Source organism: Carassius auratus, unplaced genomic scaffold (genome assembly GCF_003368295.1).
Source record: "Carassius auratus strain Wakin unplaced genomic scaffold, ASM336829v1 scaf_tig00030136, whole genome shotgun sequence".
NCBI lineage: Eukaryota > Metazoa > Chordata > Actinopteri > Cypriniformes > Cyprinidae > Carassius > Carassius auratus.
The window spans coordinates 836-11,133 of record NW_020525829.1 but is presented as its reverse complement, the minus strand read 5'-3'; the positions used below and the strand labels follow the sequence as shown (position 1 = coordinate 11,133).

Sequence of the window (10,298 nt, the reverse complement as noted above, 5' to 3'; positions counted from 1 at the left end):
ACGTGTATAACAACACCTTAAGGATTCCCATAAGCAGGATTTATTGTTGTGCCCCCCTTCCTCAAATATGATGATGGAAAAAAAACTACTATAGGGTTGAAAAAATAACTTTAATCAAATAAAAAACTAAATGAATAAATTATATTATTTACAACTCACAATTGTAGCTCTCCACATTTACCTGTGGCTATAACATTATTATGACTCTAATTTATTTTATAGTCTCAAGCATTCAGAAATCATGCAAAAGGAAATTAAACAGTTTTACTATGATAAAACCATGGTTTGTTTTTGTAAGGGTTGTGATATGCACGTTTTCTGTTGAAGAAATTATAAAACTTGTGTCATCTATAGCAAAAAGGTGGTCAAAAATGAAAGATTAAGTGAATATTTGAATGAAATGTTTGGTCAGTAGCCTAAACAAGGATTTTGTATTTGCCTACATTATGTATTTTAACAGTGTTATTATTAACCAATCATTATTGCCTCATTATTTTTTATATAATGCATTTTAAGCCATTTTAAAGGCTATTAATGGCTTAAGTCTGTTTTTATAGCAACAAGAATAACAAAATATTACAGTATATTAATACTTTGTAAATTATTAGAGTTTGGGGTTCACAGATCATTTGAATCAGTTCTGGAGTTCAAAGTGGATCTGCGAATCATTTGAGTCAGGTCGGGGATTGGGAAACATTTGAGTCAGTTTGGGAGTTCGGAGAGAGATCGCGAATCATTTGAGTCAGTTATGGGGATCGCGAATCATTTGAGTCAGTTTGGGAGTTCGGAGCGGGATCGCGAATCATTTGAGTCAGTTATGGGGATCGCGAATCATTTGAATCAGTTCGGGAGTTCGTAGCGGGATCGCGAATCATTTGAGTCAGTTTGGGGATCGCAAACCACTTGAATCAGTTCGGGAGTTCGGAGCGGGTTCGCGAATCATTTGATTCAGTTCGGGATTTCAAAGCGGGTTCGCGAATCATTTGAGTCAGTTAGGGGATCGCGAATCATTTGAATCAGTTTGGGAGTTCGTAGCGGGATCGCGAATCATTTGAGTCAGTTATGGGGATCGCGAATCATTTGAGTCAGTTTGGGAGTTCAAAGCGGGTTCGCGAATCATTTGAGTCAGTTATGGGGATCGCGAATCATTTGAACCAGTTCGGGAGTTCGTAGCGGGATCGCGAATCATTTGAATCAGTTATGGGGATCGCGAATCATTTTAGTCAGTTTGGGAGTTCAAAGCGGGTTCGCGAATCATTTGAGTCAGTTTAGGGATCGCGAATCATTTGAATCAGTTCGGGAGTTCGTAGTGGGATCGCGAATCATTTGAGTCAGTTTGGGAGTTCCGAGCGGGTTCGCGAATCATTTGAATCAGTTCGAGAGTTCGGAGCGGCATCGCGGATCATTTGAATCAATTCGAGAGTTCGCGATTCATTTGAATCAGTTCGGGAGTTCGGAGCAGGAAAGATTCGCGATCGTAAATTTTCAAATTGGCCATAACCTTTAATTCGTTGCTGCCAACTTGGGTGGCAGCAGGGGTGGCAAGGCTTTCTTTTAGGGTGGCATTTGAGAGCCTTCTCTGTGGAAAGTGCTCACAGGAGACATGCATTTTGTGTGGTTTGTGTAGACAGACTTGTGCATGTAAAGATTCATAAGCATTTATAGATGCATGTGAAGGTTGGGTAGATGAGATGGGCCCTAATGCAATAATATTTTTTAAGCCAGGTGTGAAAATAACAATTGGCCAAATTACAAATTAGTCTCTGTATATTCATTCCAAATAATTATGGATATTGTAGTTAAATAAATCATGGATGCTTAATATTTGCATTTTGACAAAACTTATGGAATCATTATTCCAACTAAGATTAAAAGGCTTCTTAGAAAACTAACAATTATAACTCTAGAGCTTTCAGTAAGGATAAATTGATGTAAAGTGCATTTTATTTGTCACAAATTGATGTATTGCATAGTAAATTAGTTGCAGTGTAAATTTCTAAAGAGGCAAATTCTGTTCTTCTGTTGGGAGTTTGCTCTTTAAATGCTTTAATTAAACTATTTGTGACAGCAAACCAGCTGTGTTTATAAGCTCTCCGTACCAAAGGACTGCATTTTCAATCATTCCTTTACAGAAAAACTGCAGTTCCAAATACCTGTAACATATGATATGGGAAAGTATTGCAAAATGTGTTTATTTAAACTAAAGACTCTCATGGTCCGGTGAAACAATTCAAAATTATATTATTAAAACAATGTAAATACAGTATTCAAAGATGTTAATTTAGAATGCTGCCTAAATAAACACTAGAAGCAATCCAGCTCACTGGGTTTTAAAGCAGAGCTGTTGTATTTGAAAAGTGCAAAATTAAATATTCAATTAATGTTCAAACATTGGTTCATTAGTCATTGACATTTCTTAAAGGGGGGGGGGGGGTGAAATGCTCGTTTTCACTCAATCTCCTGTTAATCTTGAGTACCTATAGAGTAGTACTGCATCCTTCATAACTCATAGTCTTTACCAATTTTTCTGGAAAAACACGAGCGCCTGGAGGCGTGACGTGTGGGCGGAGCTAAAGCATCACGAGCGCGAGTAGCTTTTGTGTTGAGAGCGTTTGGAAGCTGTGACAGCTGTGAAGCTGAAACTGAACGAGAGCAGCAGCAGCAACGACTCGCTCAGAGCGGGGCTCGAACCCGTGTCTCCGATGGGAGGCGCACGCTCTAACAAGGAGGCAGAGATATTTGAAGCAGTTTTACTCACCGCCTGCGGTTCCAACACACGATCGTGACCCTTTTTCCTTGGGACTGCATCATCCTTAAGAAATAAACGATGTGCAAATCCGTTGTCAAACTGGGCCTTGTTTGTAAAACAAGCATCTTCGAAATGCAGGGAACAAACACAAACACTTGCACAACTCAGTTGATGCTCTGTAAAAATAAACTCCATCCACTGGTCCCTTAATGCTGTTTTTCTTTGGTAATCTGTGCAGGGTTGTCTTGCCCTGGCAACCAAAAACACACTTCTTTTGTGACATTTGGCGACGCTCTCGCTCTGATCAGTGAAGTCTGTTGTGCTCTCAGTGCTCTGCTATACGGGAGCGCGCGCTCTTCCGGCAGAAGTGCCTCAGGACCCATATAAGGAAATTCCACTCCATCTAACGTCACACAGAGCCATACTCGAAAATTTTTTGGAACAGAAATACTCCTTCAAACGTACAACTTAATTTTTGAAACTTTGTCCATGTTTAGCATGGGAATCCAACTCTTTAACAGTGTAAAAAAGCTCAGAATGCATGAAATAGCATTTCACCCCCCCTTTAAGGGTTTTTATTTTTTCAGGTAATGCCTTGTGGATCTTGGTCCTATAAAAAAGTAGTCAGATGGAACTAGTTTGACTAGTCTGTAAGAGGAAAAACAATCAAAAAGGAGACAGATTAGTTGTTTACAGTTTATTGGAAATATATGGGTTATCAATACACAGAACATGAGCATGAACATGTTGTGTTGTGCCCAGGACAACATTTTCATGGGTGAGCTCCCTCTTCCCTGGACGCCTATAGGCAACACCGTAAGAGGTTTCCCAAAGAGTAATGAGACTCTCTTTCTCTCTCAAACAGGTGTTTAACACTTAACACTGTGTAAGACAACACTTCTCTTTCTTGTACCTCTCTAATACTTCTCTCCAATCATCTATCTTGAAACACACATACACGCACCAGCCCTCCCAGTTTTCCTGTTCTTATTCTCATTTTCACTCTTATTCACAGTGTGTGTGCCCTGAATTGCTGGAAGGATGATATAACCGCTGACGGGTGCGTTCCTGCTCAGTTTTCATTCTTTAAAAACATCCGGATGAAGACAACTGTCAAGGGAGCAACCTCTCGACTGATCCACCTCACTGTGTATTGATAGGGGCATAATACAGCTATTCAAGTTACGAGACATGCATTGTAAATAAACACCGCACATATCCACCTGGGGATCTAATTAATTCCAAACAAGTGAACTAGAAGGCCCTGCTTTCGGCCAAAGGTTTGCTTCTAAACTACATAAAGTGGTCTTTAAATAGAATCTACGTGTGGAATATTATAGAAACACTAGGGGTTCAGGTTTTGGGGTTGAGGTTGAGAAGTGGGTCATTTTAGAGGTTTTGTTAAGAGTTTAGGTTGAGGGGTCTAGAATGTGGAGTGTAGTTAAAATTTGGGTAAAAGTTTAGACTTGGGTGTAGGTTAACATTAGGGTGCAGGTCTAGGAGACAGTTAAAGTTTGGGGGAAGGTTGAGAATGTTGGGTGTAGGTTAAGAGGTTAGGGTGGAGGTCTAGGACTCGGTTAAAGTTTGGGGGAAGGTTGAGAATGTTGGGTGTAGGTTAAGAGGTTAGGGTGGAGGTCTAGGACTCGGTTAAAGTTTGGGGAAGGTTGAGAATGTTGGGTGTAGGTTAAGAGGTTAGGGTGGAGGTCTAGGACTCGGTTAAAGTTTGGGTGAAGGTTGAGAATGTTGGGTGTAGGTTAAGAGGTTAGGGTGGAGGTCTAGGACTTGGTTAAAGTTTGGGTGAAGGTTTAGAATGTTGGGTGTAGGTTAACATTAGGGTGGAGGTCTAGGAGTCAGTTACAGTTTGGGTGAAGGTTGAGAATGTTGGGTGTAGGTTAAGAGGTTAGGGTGGAGGTCTAAGACTCAGTTAAAGTTTGGGTGAAGGTTGAGAATGTTGGGTGTAGGTTAAGAGGTTAGGGTGGAGGTCTAAGACTCAGTTAAAGTTTGGGTGAAGGTTTAGAATGTTGGGTGTAGGTTAAGAGGTTAGGGTGGAGGTCTAAGACTCAGTTAAAGTTTGGGTGAAGGTTGAGAATGTTGGGTGTAGGTTAAGAGGTTAGGGTGGAGGTCTAGGACTCGGTTAAACTTTGGGTGAAGGTTTAGAATGTTGGGTGTAGGTTAAGAGGTTAGGGTGGAGGTCTAAGACTCAGTTAAAGTTTGGGTGAAGGTTTAGAATGTTGGGTGTAGGTTAACATGAGGGTGGAGTCTATGAGTCAATTAAAGTTTGGGTGAACTTTTAGAATGTTGGGTGTAGGTCAACATTAGGGTGGAGGTCTAGTAGTCAGTTAAAGTTTGGGTGAAGATTGAGAATGTTGTGTGTAGGTTAAGAGGTTAGGGTGGAGGTCTAAGACTCAGTTAAAGTTTGGGTGAAGGTTGAGAATGTTGGGTGTAGGTTAAGAGGTTAGGGTGGAGGTCTAGGACTCAGTTTAAAGTTTGGGTGAAGGTTTAGAATGTTGGGTGTAGGTTAAGAGGTTAGGGTGGAGGTCTAGGACTCGGTTAAACTTTGGGTGAAGGTTTAGAATGTTGGGTGTAGGTTAAGAGGTTAGGGTGGAGGTCTAAGACTCAGTTAAAGTTTGGGTGAAGGTTGAGAATGTTGGGTGTAGGTTAAGAGGTTAGGGTGGAGGTCTAGGACTCGGTTAAACTTTGGGTGAAGGTTTAGAATGTTGGGTGTAGGTTAAGAGGTTAGGGTGGAGGTCTAAGACTCAGTTAAAGTTTGGGTGAAGGTTTAGAATGTTGGGTGTAGGTTAACATGAGGGTGGAGGTCTATGAGTCAATTAAAGTTTGGGTGAACTTTTAGAATGTTGGGTGTAGGTCAACATTAGGGTGGAGGTCTAGTAGTCAGTTAAAGTTTGGGTGAAGATTGAGAATGTTGTGTGTAGGTTAAGAGGTTTAGGATGGAGGTATATGACTCAGTGAAAGTTTGGGAGAAGGTTGAGAATGTTGTGTGTAGGTTAAGAGGTTAGGGTGGAGGTCTAGGACTCAGTTAAAGTTTAGGGGAAGGTTGAGAATGTTGGGTGTAGGTTAAGAGGTTAGGGTGGAGGTCTAGGACTCAGTTAAAGTTTAGGGGAAGGTTGAGAAAGTTGGGTGTAGGTTAAGAGGTTAGGGTGGAGGTCTAGGACTCAGTTAAAGTTTGGGTGAAGGTTTAGAATGTTGGGTTTAGGTTAAGAGGTTAGGGTGGAGGTCTAAGACTCAGTTAAAGTTTGGGTGAAGGTTGAGAATGTTGGGTGTAGGTTAAGAGGTTAGGGTGGTGGTCTAAGACTCAGTTAAAGTTTGGGTGAAGGTTGAGAATGTTGGGTGTAGGTTAGTAGGTTAGGGTGGAGGTCTAGGACTCAGTTAAAGTTTGGGTGAAGGGTTGAGAATGTTGGGTGTAGGTTAAGAGGTTTGGGTGGAGGTCTAAGACTCAGTTAAAGTTTGGGTGAAGGTTTACAATGTTGGATGTAGGTAACAGTTTAGGGAGTAGGAGATTCCCATGGAATATCTTTATCAGGGGAACTGATTATCAATGAAATCTCTTCCAAACATGTCATCACATCTGTCTGGGTACAACAAAAACCCGCTGAATGTGCTGCTGGACTCGGAGCCGGTGAACATGCCATTAGTGGTGGTGTCTTTCACCTGTACCCACACCCAGTCACCCTGGCTCAGACTCAGCACCACCTGCTGAGACGCGGTGTTCATGTCTAGCTGGCGTAGTTGTCCTCAACTACAGCCTCGAAGTTGCGGAAGAGTCCCGACCTTTAGCAATACGGGTGGACACCTGCAGATGGTAGCTAAACACGTAGGTTCCGTTAACCGGGGCGGTGTAGACGCCATTATCAGGGTTGTAGTTCTGGTTTAAGTTGTAGATGACACGTTTGAAAGGCACTGGGCGGCTTGGTACAGGAAAGGAGGTGAGTAAAGCGGCAGAGAAAGTAGATTGCACAATGGGTGAGCAAGGTCCGGGCATACCAATCATTCCCATTTCTCCCTGATCACCCTTAGGTCCTCTGGTTCCAGTTGCACCCTGCTGCCCTGTCGGACCCAAGTTTCCCTTCTCACCCTTTTCACCTGTTTGACCCGGGGCTCCTTGAGCCCCATCCTTACAATTGCACAGGCCCTGTGGACCTTGGTCACCCTTCTCCCCTGGTACACCTGGAAGGCCACGCTCTCCCACCAGACCCGGATCGCCCTTCAACCCTTTTTGTCCAGGGTCTCCATTCAACCCAGGTAACCCCCGTGCACCTGCAGGGCCAGGAAGACCCGGTTCACCTGCCGGACCAGGTAAGGGTTCACAGGTTTCTGGGCATTGACCATCATCTCCCTTTGGACCCTGTTCTCCTGAAGGACCTTCCAGACCAGGTTCACCCTTATCACCTGGGAAGCACATATACAAAAATGGTCACCAAGGCCCATAATAGGCATTGTGTATATGTAAATGGTAATACATTAGTGGAGATTCACTGACCTTTGAATCCCCTGCTTCCCTTTGGCCCTGAAACTCCAGGGTACCCAAGGTCACCCTTATCTCCTGCGTCACCTTTCTCACCTGTGGGTGTGTGAATTACATTACCACCACAGTTAACGCAATCGATTTAAACACCAGATCTAGAGAATAACATACTGACCATGGTCTCAATGATCTACTTAAAGGGATAGTTAATCCAAAAATAATTTACTCACCCTCAAGTTGTTCCAAACCTATATAGGATTAGTTGTTTTGAATAATGTTGGTATCCAGACAATTTCCAGCAGCCAAATTCCTTTTTATAGTATTTCTTTCATTGCTAAGGAAGTCAGTGGATACCTGCAACTATTTGGTTACCAACATTCTTCAAAATATATTTTCTTGTGTTTAACAGAAGAAAGAAACTTGATAAGTGAGTAAATGATGACGGATGACTGTTCCTTTAAGCTTACAATGTTTTTGGGAAGTATATCCGAAACAAGTAGTAAGCAGGAAACTTCACAAAAAGGGCTTGCACCATTTTCAAACTAGCTTTCCCAACACTGATTCACACACATTCATAGTGAAGTACAGTGCATTGACTTTATGTTGAGTCTCACCCTTTATGCCAGGACGTCCTGTGAATCCTGGACGGCCGGGAAGCCCAGTGAGGCCTCTTGGACCTTGACTACCAGGAACTCCTGTGAGTAGCAGATGCAGTTATTAAAACGCTGGACAATAGTAAACAGAGGTATTTGTGAGGTAATGCTGTGTGTGGATTTGTACCTGGCAGTCCACGGTCACCTCTGTCTCCTTTCTGGCCTTGGTTTCCGGAGCAAGCGGAGCAGATGCAGAACCAGGGAACCTGGTCCGCCGTGGGTGGAACTGGAGCTTCCAGAATCATCTGACAATAGGATAAATCAGGCTCCGAAAATCCCGTTTGTCCCTGGGTGTCATTGGGCAGTAACCCAAGATCTACTGCATGGTAGCCGGGAATTAAAGCACACTGGCCAAAAAACAAACACACCAACACCTTCACGATGTCCTGCAGGCAGAATTATAGAGTTGAATCTAATCACAGAGTAGCTTTAAAATATGATGTCACAGCAAGAAAAATCAAGAATGATTTAAATGCATTGCTTGATAATTACAAGGATGTTCTAGAAGCTTTCCAGCTGCGTCGTTGTTTTAAATAAAAAATTACCGGAGTACGTTTTACAAGATAATGCGTTCTCAGACTGAAATTTAGCAACTGGCACTTTCCAATAAAGCTTAATACAGGAAATATAATAATATACAAATACTAAACGACAACATTTTAATATTTAACACAGTGTAGCATTGTTTTTTGCTTTTATTCGGTATGTCATTTTCATCAGTTAATGGAAATTAGATAAGCCGGACGGACAGATTGATCACCCACCATGTTCCAGCGATACAGCATCTCGCTCTTCCTTTAGTCCAGGTCAAGTGTGTGAAAAAATCTCTGATGTCTTGACGACCTACACTTATATACCTGCACCTGCGTGAGTGTGTTTGTGTGTATTTGACCGCTGGGAGTTGAACTTTTTTCTCTCTCTCCATTCTCCGCGACCTCATTAGGCCCAGAATATCATGAGTAATAATACAGTCGAGAGAAAACAGGGGAAGCTTCTGTGTTTGTGTGTGTGACACAGCGGTGTGAGAGCAGGCGTGGCTCCGTCAGGACTGTAACAGGAGAGAGCGGATGCGTCTCTGGAGATGATTTATAATACAGGGAAGCATGGGAACACGGCAGGCCTTCGACCCGATCCAGGTCAGATCTCACACACACACAAACACAGAGGATTCGGTTCTCTGTAAGAACCAGTCAACAGAATATGTAACAAGTAACACCTTGAATATCTTATCACAGATCTGTGAAGAGTATCCCATAATGCACCAGTGCATTTGTTATTTTAATCTTTTATTTTGACAGCTGTAGCCCCACACTGAATTTATTGAAGAGTGATGCCTGGGCTGTTTATTTCATATTCAGGGTCTCATTTTTTAACATTCATTAATGCATTAACTAACATTAACAGTATATTTTTACGGAATGCATTAATCTTTGTTAATGATAGTTAGTACAAATGTTTCTCCTTTAGATTGTGTTCACAAACTGGGTACAACGGTTTTATTGTTGGTCAAATTGACCCTCATTGGTTTACATGCATTTTGCCAAAAATGTACACTATGAAAATATTAAAGATTCATTTAAAAACAGAAACCTCTACTGTAGCTTGTCACAAAATACATGAGGAATTTTATAACTTATTAACTATTTTTAATGTGTTTTATGTTGTTTTTTTGCCTGACACTTTAGTGTTGATTTTTGGCTAAATGCATTGAAAACGATGAGGGAGTCTTTGACAAACACATCTTGGTGTCTAAACTTTGCATGCACGTTCATGACCCTAAGTAAGAAATACCCACCAAATTTTAAAAAGAAATAAATAGTTGAAACCAGTATTTTAAGCAGTTTGAAAATTGAGTTTGGATCAAATTGACCCCAACACAACAGGGGAGCCATATTCCTTAAACTCCTTTGTACAATTTGCTGAATCTTTTATTGAAAGCAACTTACAAATATAATATTTGCAGAACACTATGCTTGGTTTAAAGTATAAACTTGATCAGTATACAAGTATAAACTGAAGTGAAATGCAAGAAAAAGAGAACAAGTGCACTTGTTTCTGGTTGTGGATGAGTTCAGAGCTTGCAAAAGAGGTGTGTCTTCAGCTGTTCCTCGATGACATTAGAACAATGGAAATCAGTGGGAATTCCCCAATTAGTGAGCTTGGGAAATATGCATCCTTTGTGCCTGATCTGAATCAGATTCGCATGCTGTTTTGGAACTTGTTGCATAATTGAAATTTCCAAAAAAAAAAAAAAATCAACACTGAACTGGATTGAGCTGAATATTGATACTATTGTCTTCTAAAATAGAATTTGTTTAATAATTGACAAACTTCGCAACATCGACACTGTAACTCAACTGAGATGAACCAACACTGAACTGAATAATGACACTGAAAAAATGTGAAACAATTT

General features: G+C 41.4%; 1 pseudogene; it reads right to left on the bottom strand.

Annotated features, from left to right (window-relative positions):
- Positions 1-6,286: 6,286 nt before the first annotated feature.
- LOC113080031 (complement C1q and tumor necrosis factor-related protein 9B-like) lies at positions 6,287-8,786 on the bottom strand (annotated as a pseudogene).
- Between the last annotated feature and the right edge of the window lie 1,512 nt (positions 8,787-10,298).